A 10275-nucleotide genomic window follows, 5' to 3' on the forward strand; every position below is an offset into this window, starting at 1 on the left:
AGGCAAAAGTCTTCTGGGGTTTGTGCTTTTAAGTCCGCAATCAAGTACCCGTAGGGTTTTTTGGTGGCATCCTCAAATGCCTCCAAAAAGAACTTGGTCTGGTTAGGGTACATTTGACGAGCCAAGACGGTGACCTGTAGTTTATCTCTGGGGTTTTTAAAAATAATTATATAATTGGCATTTAAATTAATAGTGCGGCTTTTTTTACCTTGAAAAAATAGATTTTGAACTAAATAAATAATACTTAAATTCCTATGATGAGTGTACTTTGTGAAAGCTTTTTCCACTTCACTGTTGTCACCGGCCTGCTCCATCAGGTCATCAAGGATCACTAGATTAGTTTGTCCGGGCGGGAACAGGTCATCGTCACACAACGAGGCGGGGAGACCTTGCACAAATTTCAGATTATTTTTTTTCGATGCCAAATCATCGTAGAGAGGTTGCCAGCAAGAGTAACACCACACTATGTTGTCAAGAGCTTGGGACACGGTTGCGTCCACATCTTCTATGATGTTCTTTATAAGATAGCTCTTACCCGAATTGGAGGGACCGGCTATAATACAGGAGAAAGGGTGTTGAAGTCTGTTATCAAAACCACCGCTAATATCCATAAGGCAGAGTGGTATAATCAGTCTTCAACACTCTTTTATTGTACACCACCCTGAACCGTTTGTTTAGTGATCTATTTTCCAATGTGTACCCCTTTTTATTGCGATAGATCTGATTTCCGGCTGTAATAATCTCGCGAGGAGGCGCGTCTTTCTCGGTTACAAAACTTTGTACCAGGGTCGTCAGAGACTTGATGTTAATGAGCTTGTTGTTACAATGGTTCAGAGTGAAACCCTTAACTTTCATACAGGTCTTACCCGCAGCCGTTCTGTATGCATAAGTCTTAGGACCCCCTGAAACAAACTCCACTATGTGGTCCTGAGGATCTAGCTCGCTCGTTAACTCCCCAAGGTAGTCCCCGAGGGGAGGGACCCAATCCCCTGGCCTGGTGACAAAGATTACAGAGTCAGTATCATGATAGAGCGTGCATTCCTGCAGCTGATCCATTAAGTTGTACAGTTCAAGCCGGGCGTAAGCCGTGGTAAAAACCGCTATGAAAACATTAACGTTCCCCTGTTTGGTGGGGAAATCTTTAGGGGCCCTCCACTGGACCTGTGCCACGTGGTCATTTAAGAATTGAAAGTGTGATACTGCATGTTGTTTGGAAAACATAAATTCTATAAACTGTTCAGGGCTTTTAATCAAGGTTGTGTTTAGACGGTTATTTCTTTCCCCAAACTTACCCCACAGACTGTTTAAAATCAGTTTGGACATTTGTCTCTTGGCGGGGTTTACAGTTATGTTCCCCGGCTCTAGACGGATCCCTTCCTTTTCAAAATATTGCTGAACGTACCGCTCTTTGGCCGCGGAGTCAACACACCATGAGGGATAGCCCGATGCCTCCTGTTTCCCTTTCAGATGGGTCATAATGTAATCAGCAAAAAGAGTATCAGATTTTTCAGAAAAATGCCAAACCTCATACACCTTACCGACTCTGTAACCTTTCTCCACCGCCTTGTCAAGCTCAATGCTACACCAGACACCCGTCAGCGCTCTCTCGTCATCACTGTGCAGACAAGAGGTATTTTGATTTTCAGTTTCCACACACGTTCTACACAGAGGGAACATCAATTTTCCCGAACACCTGTAAGGCAACACGGGTAAGAACAGCTCGCGAGGAGGGTACATGGTGACTTTGATCAAACCAAAGTACTGTCCGATTTCGAGAAAGTCACGATAAACAATGGTTGGATGCCCCACCGGGTACATTTTGGTCTTGTTGACATAAGGGTACAGACTGGTGAAATCATAGTAATCTACTCTCTCACCCTCCTTTACCTCATAATGTAAACAGAGGGTGTTGGTACGACCCCCAAATAACGCATCCCTGGGCTCTAGACGTTCAGGAAAGTCCAAGGTTTCCATAAACCGCTGTACCCCCACATCCTGTTGCTTCAGGGTCGTCCACGCGTGTTCCCAAATCACCAGCACATTCAAACCATAGGTGTTTTTTAAAGTTTCAATTCGTTCCTGGAAATCATAGTACATATCACCGCAGAGTTTTTGTGTTACGGGGTTAAAGGTGTTTGGGTCGAAGCACTGAGGACAGCCATGGTAAATACAACCAGCAAACTCATAAGCGGTACGCCGCCCGGACACGTCGCTAAAACCATCTAAGTAGTAAGGCCCCATTTTGACTTCCCCTTGATTTAAAGCATGTCTGATGAAGATGTTATCCCGGGCACTCAGATATTCCAGCCACTGTATGGAGACAGTCGAAAAGTTCTTTTGTCTAGCACGATAGTTGTCAGAAGTGGTGACCGCTATAGTGTTTTTCTGCAAGAAATTGGATCGATACATTTTCATGCAGAGAGACGCTATGGTCACACTTTGCAAAGGGTCGAGACCCGATGTGTTGATAACCTCGGCGCGGAAACGCAAACAGGCTTCTTTAAGGATCACCACATCATTTTTACAATAAGCGGCCATCTCTTCTCGGAAATCAAAAATACCTCCCTTAACCGTATTGTACCATTTAAAGAATTCCTCCCTCTCATGAGACATCATAGTATCAACCCCATAATAAGAGGCGGGCGGGTAGGACCCTCGATAATTTTGAGTGTCCTTAGTATTAAAAAAATGGCAGAACCAACCTTTCTTATGAGCCTCAAAACCCAGAGCCTTAGGCAAAGCGCTCAATTTCATGGGGAGGAAATTTAACGAGTCTATGTAACGTTGGTTGAAAGCTTCGTCGGTGAAACACATGATCTTGCTACCCTGAGCTATTATTTTTGGGGTCACCCCATTTTCCACCAGATACTTCATCAAAATGTAAGAATCATAACCCTTAGCATTGTGGGCAATAAATGTGTAATTGAGGTATTTTGGACCGCGATACTGCGTAAAGAAATCCCTGACACAACTCTCACCGCTAGCTGACCACTCACGATCCAACATGTCAATACAGTGTATATAATTAGCAACATGGACCCCGTTTTCTTGCCGGCATTCAAAATCAAAAAAGACATACCGGTTGTGCGGCGGCTCCTTTTTAACCGGCTGAATAAAGCACTGGTGTTCAGACCCCAGGGTTAAATCAGCATTACAGATCCTACATCTCGGCTCCAGACATTTGTGTGGTTTAACCTCATGAAAACGGTACTGGAGGCAACACTGCGGGCAATATTTAGTTTGATCACAATAACTCCGTTTTTTAACCCCCTCAGCAGCGGCCCTCTGTACCTTATGTTCAGAAAAACAGAACGCGGAGAGACAAATCCTTAAGCAATCTTTACATCGGATGGTAGGGGCCAAACCCTTACGACATTGCGGATTGAAACAGACGTTACAGTAACCGTCACAGCGGTGCTTAAGCTTATCATTGAAGGCCTTATAACACCAATGACAAACATACGAACAACCCAAAAAAGCCGTCAAACTCTTTATTCCAAAGTAATGACTATCACTTAGGAAGAGAAACAGTGTCTGTGTATGGGTTTCAGGATGTGTCTGAAATTTCACAAATACTTCCTTTACCTCACAACGGTACCACACAACAATTTTTAAAGACAACAACTCCTCAAACATGGTAAAGTCTGAAAAGGCAACCATCTGTTGAGAGTTTAAGCTGGCCCTCTGATGAAGCATTAAAGCCTCTTGCATAGCTTGGGGTTCAGGCATGTCGGGGGTGAGTAGTTTTATTAAACTGTAAGCAAAACAGAGCTTATTGTCCCCATTGGAACTCACCACTAATTGCCTGAGCTTGTTCCTAATTATGTCGTTCTTCAAGCATTTCGACAGTCTTCTAAGCGCCCCACCCTCAGGGTTACGAACCACATTCATTACCAGAGACAGACTTTCATCAGCTAAGATGGCTGCGTTACTTTGCAATAACGCTTCGATTTTAGCCAGAAATTCATCAACATCGAAATTATCTCCACTCAGCATTACAGATAGGTTGCTAAACAAATCATCCCCTCTGAGTTCTAACTGTACAACATCTCGAGGTCTGACCCTTTCAGCAACCTGTTCAAGCATGTTTTGCAAGGCCTCGTGTATGTTGACAAATATTTCTGCATAACTGTCACAATTTAAAAGTTCTGCAAAATTAAAACGCTGAATCATTTCAAAATTGTTATAGGCCGGTCTATCTATAATCACGGGATCACTGGTACTCTTGGACACATCATCATTTTGAACAAAGCCTTCACCCCCTACATTCTCACAGAGCATGTCCTCCACAGCCTTATCAGTCTCAGAACCCTCCACATTCCGAACACCCCCACTGCTGACATCTACAAAACCCCCTTTTTGAGGAGGCTCATTTAAAGCCTGTAAAAGTCCTTCAAAGATATCCAACCGGTTAATGTCAAGACCCTCCTCTATAGTGACGGCTGCTTCTGCCGCCGTACTGTGTTCTAATTGTCTCAAATCATTTATAATAGGGGCAGAATTTGGTCGGGGTAGCGTCTCCAAAGCCTCCACCATTTCAAACAAATCGGGGTGAACTAGGGGTTGAACCTCTATAAGTGCTACCATTGGGAGGTGGTTATTTAGATCATTGACCATCTGTAACAGGTCGGGGTTCACCGGTAAGTCTGTTAATTCACATTCTATCGGTGGTGATTGGAGGTTATTTAAATCATTTATCATTTGTAATAGTTCCTGGTTCATTGGGACATCAGAGGAGTTCACAACAGGGCCGGGGATGTTCTCTCGGGAAGGTCTTTTTGGGGCCCTAACTTGTTCATAATCCTTTAGTTTGTGAGTTCTTTTACCAAGTCCGGACATTTTTTTATTTATTTTTTATTTTTCCAACAACCCACAATAGTAAGGCGTTTTGTATCTATTAAAACATTAAATACGGTACAATTCGTTAGTAAGGGTATTAATAAGGGTGTTTTGGCTCTCTATCACAAGGTTTTGCCCCACTAACACAAGTCTTTGATTTTGTAACAAAGTATGTAGCAACTCATGCCGACCTTCAGGAAGTAGCTCCGGGGGATGGTGGCCTGGCTCAGCTTCAAAGGATGGTCGCTCCGGTAAATCTCGGTCAAAGGAGGCAGGGAGCGAGCGTATACTCACGGACGGAGACCAAGAAGGCCTTTGCGGTGACACCCTGGCCAATCGCGGTGTACTGTTCAGCGTTTCTGTAGCCAAGAAACGGGGCTGGGGGGACGATGTTGAAACCAGTCCGTCGTTGGGTGGTGTGTCAACCCTGACTGACGCCGACCCCTGAGGTTGTTGGTTGCCTGTATTTGTTCCGCCCGACAATGCGGCGGGCTGAATCTGGGTTGTTGAATTACCCCCAGAAGGCTGTGGCCTGAGTAGATGTTGGGGGGTCTCCAAGACCACCGTGGGGGATCCTCTCGGTGATCTCTCCGGGGAAGATGTTTGATCCCACTTAGACGGGGTAATTGTCCTCAATAGCTCATCCACAGAATGACTATCCCAAGAGTCTTGGGAAGAATAAAAATATACATTACATTTACATCTTTAAACGGCGACAGAAATCAAACTTAAAACAACATGTCCAGGACCTTCAAAACCTTTAGCTTTTTTAGACCTTTGAAAATAGGCTTAGACATTCACTACAACGCCTTATTATTTACAGACAATATATTTATTAGGACTTGATAATAAATGTAAAACAGAGAAGCCTCTGTAAATAAACGGTTTCTTAAATGTTTCTTTAAAAACTGTAATATTGTTAATAAAACACTTTTTATACACACACACACCACATTTCATTTTTAAACGAACCTTCCAAGTGTAAACGCTTCCTGATCCCGGGACTTCCTGTTTCACAAACGTTTTCACGATCTGTTTAAATATTAAATACAATGAACACCTTCAAGCCTTTTCCTACAGCCATTTTAAAACAGAAGTATAATTGCGGGAGATAAGCCAAACAACTTACTAAAACCTTTCGGACAGCTTTACTTCCTAACCAGACGGTAGGGCAATCGGTCATTTCTAAACACGTGCCCCAGAAACAAGCCTAGACCTGTCCGGACTTCTAAAGATCTTTCCCAGAACCCCCCGCCCTACAGGAAACAGGCACACATCGCTTAAATATTAGTCCTCAACGGGCAAACAAAGCCCTTTTAAAAACATTAAAGTTTGAAAGATCTTACTTACCTCCAAAGAATAATCGTTTCTTATGTTTTTCAGCTGGTTTAGCTTTTTGCACTTCTGTGGAGGTAAGAGACATGTTTAACCTTTAACCACCCCGCTTTATAAAAAGCTTTAACCTCTTACAAGGGCAGATATATACTCACCGCTATCAGATACAGGGGCTGACGGCCTTTCAGATTCTTGAAAGGTTACGGTTCTCGAAGGTAAAACGAAACAAGCCCTCGATGTGGAAGGCCTTTCGTTGTCTCGAACCACGTTTCTTAATACTGTTAGAAAGGATAATTTTTTAAAATTAACAAAACTGGCCTCAAACATCTTACAGAAACATTATACAAACAAACAGGGGTATAGTTCTTACCCGAGACATTAATCACAGGCCTTTCGATAGTTTCTGTGTAATTAAAGAGACCGGCATTAATATATATTAAAACGTTTTCATAACTCTAATGAGCCGCTTCAAAACCACACACACACCCATACATAAGAACCCATGAGCGCAAACACAAAAATCTTACCGTCGTTGTTCCAGATGATCTCCTCAGCGTTGGGAATTAACTCCTGTTGACTGGCTGAAAAATAATTTTACAGAACTTAAAACAGATGTTATAGCCTTATTTACAATACATGCCCACAACACGCTCTGAGTCAATGAAAATAATCTGAAGACTTACCTAAAAACTCGTTTAAATCGAAGTCGTTTATGTTGTTTCCGGACATTGTTGATCTTTAGGCTTAAATCGAAAGGTCAGTATGAGTCTGTCGAGCTGAAGACCAGACCTTCATACTTATACTGATGGCCAGATGCCGGATCTGCTTGTAAGGCATTGTTCTGGGCTGGCCTTTGTGCCGTCCTGTTACCAATTAACATATTAAAACCAACCAATAAAATGACACTGCATCAAATTTCAAATAGAAACCAAGATGGCGACGATCTCTCTCCTCTCTACTCTAAACTTTTATTAGAACCTTTTGGTCTCTCAAAAAAACATTTTTAAGCATCAAGACCTATAGTCAATAAACACTAAGAATATTTCAGGCCTTTATAAGCGCTAAAAAACAACCTGAGCCAAGAAAATAACTATAAAGATCTAAAATAAGTAGTGCTTTTACCGTGATTTTTTTTTTATAGCGATGCTTTGTTTGGTATTAAACAAGTCACAAACTACTCAGAACAGCGTTTATCCCCGCAAAAGAGATATTTGGGTTTATTTTACAAAGCTTATAAATTATATAGTTTAAAAGTATTCTGAATGTTTTGATACCACACGCCATCCCTACGTTTGTCTGAGCCCACTCCCGCCCCCCATGGTGTGAGTGATTTAGCCTTGAGTGTTGTGATCTATTTAGCATTGAGTGATCAGTTGTTTTTATTTTTTAAATGATTCCTTATCATCAGGGATTGAGACTGCTAAAATACCTTAAAAACATATAATTATCTTAAGTCTAACTCTTATGAGCTTTAAGACCCTAGAATGTATTTAAGTAAAACGAATGAACACATTATGTGTGAGATAAAATATAACCACAGCTTTTTTTTTTTTTTTTTTTACAAAAACAATTAACCTATACACACAAACACCCACACACACACACACCCTCTTTTTTTAATTTTATTTTTAATTAAATTTGAGGGGAGAGACAGAGCCATATACATTGGGGTTAACATAAGTACCCTATGCAAAAAAGGCATTGTTAGGACCTGTGACCATTACAGACAACAGAACTTGTTGATCTTATAAAATGATTGGGCGAGAGAGAGAGAGATAGAGACAGACAGAGACAGAGACAGTGTGAATATGATAAACGCACTATTCAAAATGGCATTGTTAAGACCTGGGACCATTACAGACAACAGAACTTGTTGATCTTATAAAATGCTTGGGCGAGAGAGACAGAGAGAGAGAGACAGACAGAGACAGAGACAGTGTGAATATGATAAACGCAGTATTCAAAATGGCATTGTTAAGACCTGGGACCATTACAGACCACAGAACTTGTTGATCTTATAAAATGCTTGGGCGAGAGAGACAGAGAGAGAGACAGACAGAGACAGAGACAGTGTGAATATGATAAACACACTATTCAAAACAGGCATTGTTAAGACCTGGGACCATTACATGTATATTTAAAAAAGACCCCCAACCACTACAGGAAGAGCCGACCCATTCACACTCTACAGTTGACCAACAAGAACAACAAGAACAACCGGTTATAGGAGGCCTTGTTGTTCAGGGTTTTATGGGTGTACACTTTCTGACGGATATGACGTAGGAATAATTAAGGAAATAACTCTACCTAAAATCACGCCCCCCAATTATGACGTAGGAATAATTAAGGAAATAACTCTACCTAAAATCACGCCCCCCAATTATGACGTAGGAATATTAATAAGCTTAGGGCATACGTCATAACAAAATAGGCCGCGCCCAAAGAACCCTACTATCTACTGTTGTTATTATTTCTAAATGGCTGTTGCTGCTATTTAAATAAATACAAATGAAATCACAATGCCAACTTACGTAGAACACAAAGAAATCTAGATATAACTTTATTGTTGGTTTATTGTAGGGGACATCACTGCTCAGGACAGCAGGCTGTATTTTACAGAAACATCTCTTTCCGAAAAGGCAATTGCTATTAAGTACCAGTTTGTAATTTGTGATACTGTGTGATATTTCGTCAGCATTGCTGAATGACGTATTCACTGAGATCGTGTGAACCTTCACCGTTTCATAGATGAAAATGAAAATGAGCACGATGCCGATTAGAAAATTGAATTATTGCGTTTTGATATTAAAATGAATTACCTTTTTTTTTTCTTCACAAAAAACGATCAATTATTGTAACACTGCCAGCCAGCCAGGAAATCAACAATAAGTCTATTAACAGTAAATTAACAATAAGGACTTTTGAAACACACTTTAATGGACTTGAAGTAGTTCTAGGTTTGTATGATCAGTTTTTCTGGAGTTGTCATGATTGAATTTTAAGGAATGTTTGAAACTTGCGATTCATCTATTGTGTATCAAAACGTGCGCATGTACATTAACAATACAAATAATAAAACAAATGTGCTCAATAAATTGTGTAAACTGGTGTATAAATCGGTATGCACATATCTTAGCAGACATAGACAATTATAAAACATAAAGAACCCGTTATTACAACAGCATGAAACTGAAATATTACATAGCCTATGATGCAACATGAAAGCGCTTTGAAATGGCTCCATTACAGCTGCGTGCATCAATGCAGTAAACGTGTTTTTCAACACTACAGTGCCCTATAATATAAAATAATTAGCAGTCTTGATCAAACAGGTGACTGATCAAAGCATTGATCCAGAGACCTGGGTTTGCAACATGATCAAGATTGAATATCAAAGGAGTGTTACGAACTTCCTAAGCCGGTCACAGGACAGGCAAACTGGAGTTATATCAGGTGCAAATCTGCCAAAAAATCCATAAAAAAATAGTGAAAATAACATATGAATATATGATGTGAAGAAAAGGAATCAACATTTCAGGAATCAACTGATTTTAATTCAAATATTGAGTAGCATGTCAGAATGGAAATTCTTGAGAACAAATGTGAAATTCACATATACGGAGATATTCACTATCTGCTGTTGTTTTGTTTTAGCTGATACTTGAATACATTTCGGTTTGGGCAAGTCAAATAAATAAAAAAATAGATAAATCGCGACCCCAGACCCCAGTCTTAAATTTACTTTGACACTGGTGTCCTGGTTACCTTTGTATTATAGCCCCACATACTGCAGTATCTGACGGGAGGAAGCTGTGATGGCTGAGTGGTTAAGGCGTTGGACTTGAAATCCAATCCTGCGCAGGTTCAAATCCTGCTCACAGCGAAAGGCTTTTCAATCTGTGTCCATGTAACAGCAAGTGTCTCTGAATGTCTTCAAGACAGCACACATGTGAATCTAATGTGATCAAGGAGAGTGTCACTATTGATCTTCCTTCCAGACTTGGAAGATATCATGTGTTTGTTTCTTTCTCAACTGTGTGCAAGGCAGACCAGTTTCTGTTTGTGCCTTTTCATTGATGAGTTTTCATTACGGGGAAATAG

General features: G+C 40.9%; 1 non-coding gene across 1 annotated transcript; it reads left to right on the forward strand.

The window, feature by feature from the left end:
- Positions 1 to 9983: 9983 nt before the first annotated feature.
- On the forward strand, positions 9984 to 10057 carry trnas-uga (transfer RNA serine (anticodon UGA)). Its single transcript has one exon. It is a non-coding gene; the product is annotated as a tRNA-Ser (tRNA).
- Positions 10058 to 10275: the final 218 nt, after the last annotated feature.

The sequence above is a fragment of the Amia ocellicauda genome, chromosome 22 (genome assembly GCF_036373705.1).
Source record: "Amia ocellicauda isolate fAmiCal2 chromosome 22, fAmiCal2.hap1, whole genome shotgun sequence".
Lineage (NCBI taxonomy): Eukaryota > Metazoa > Chordata > Actinopteri > Amiiformes > Amiidae > Amia > Amia ocellicauda.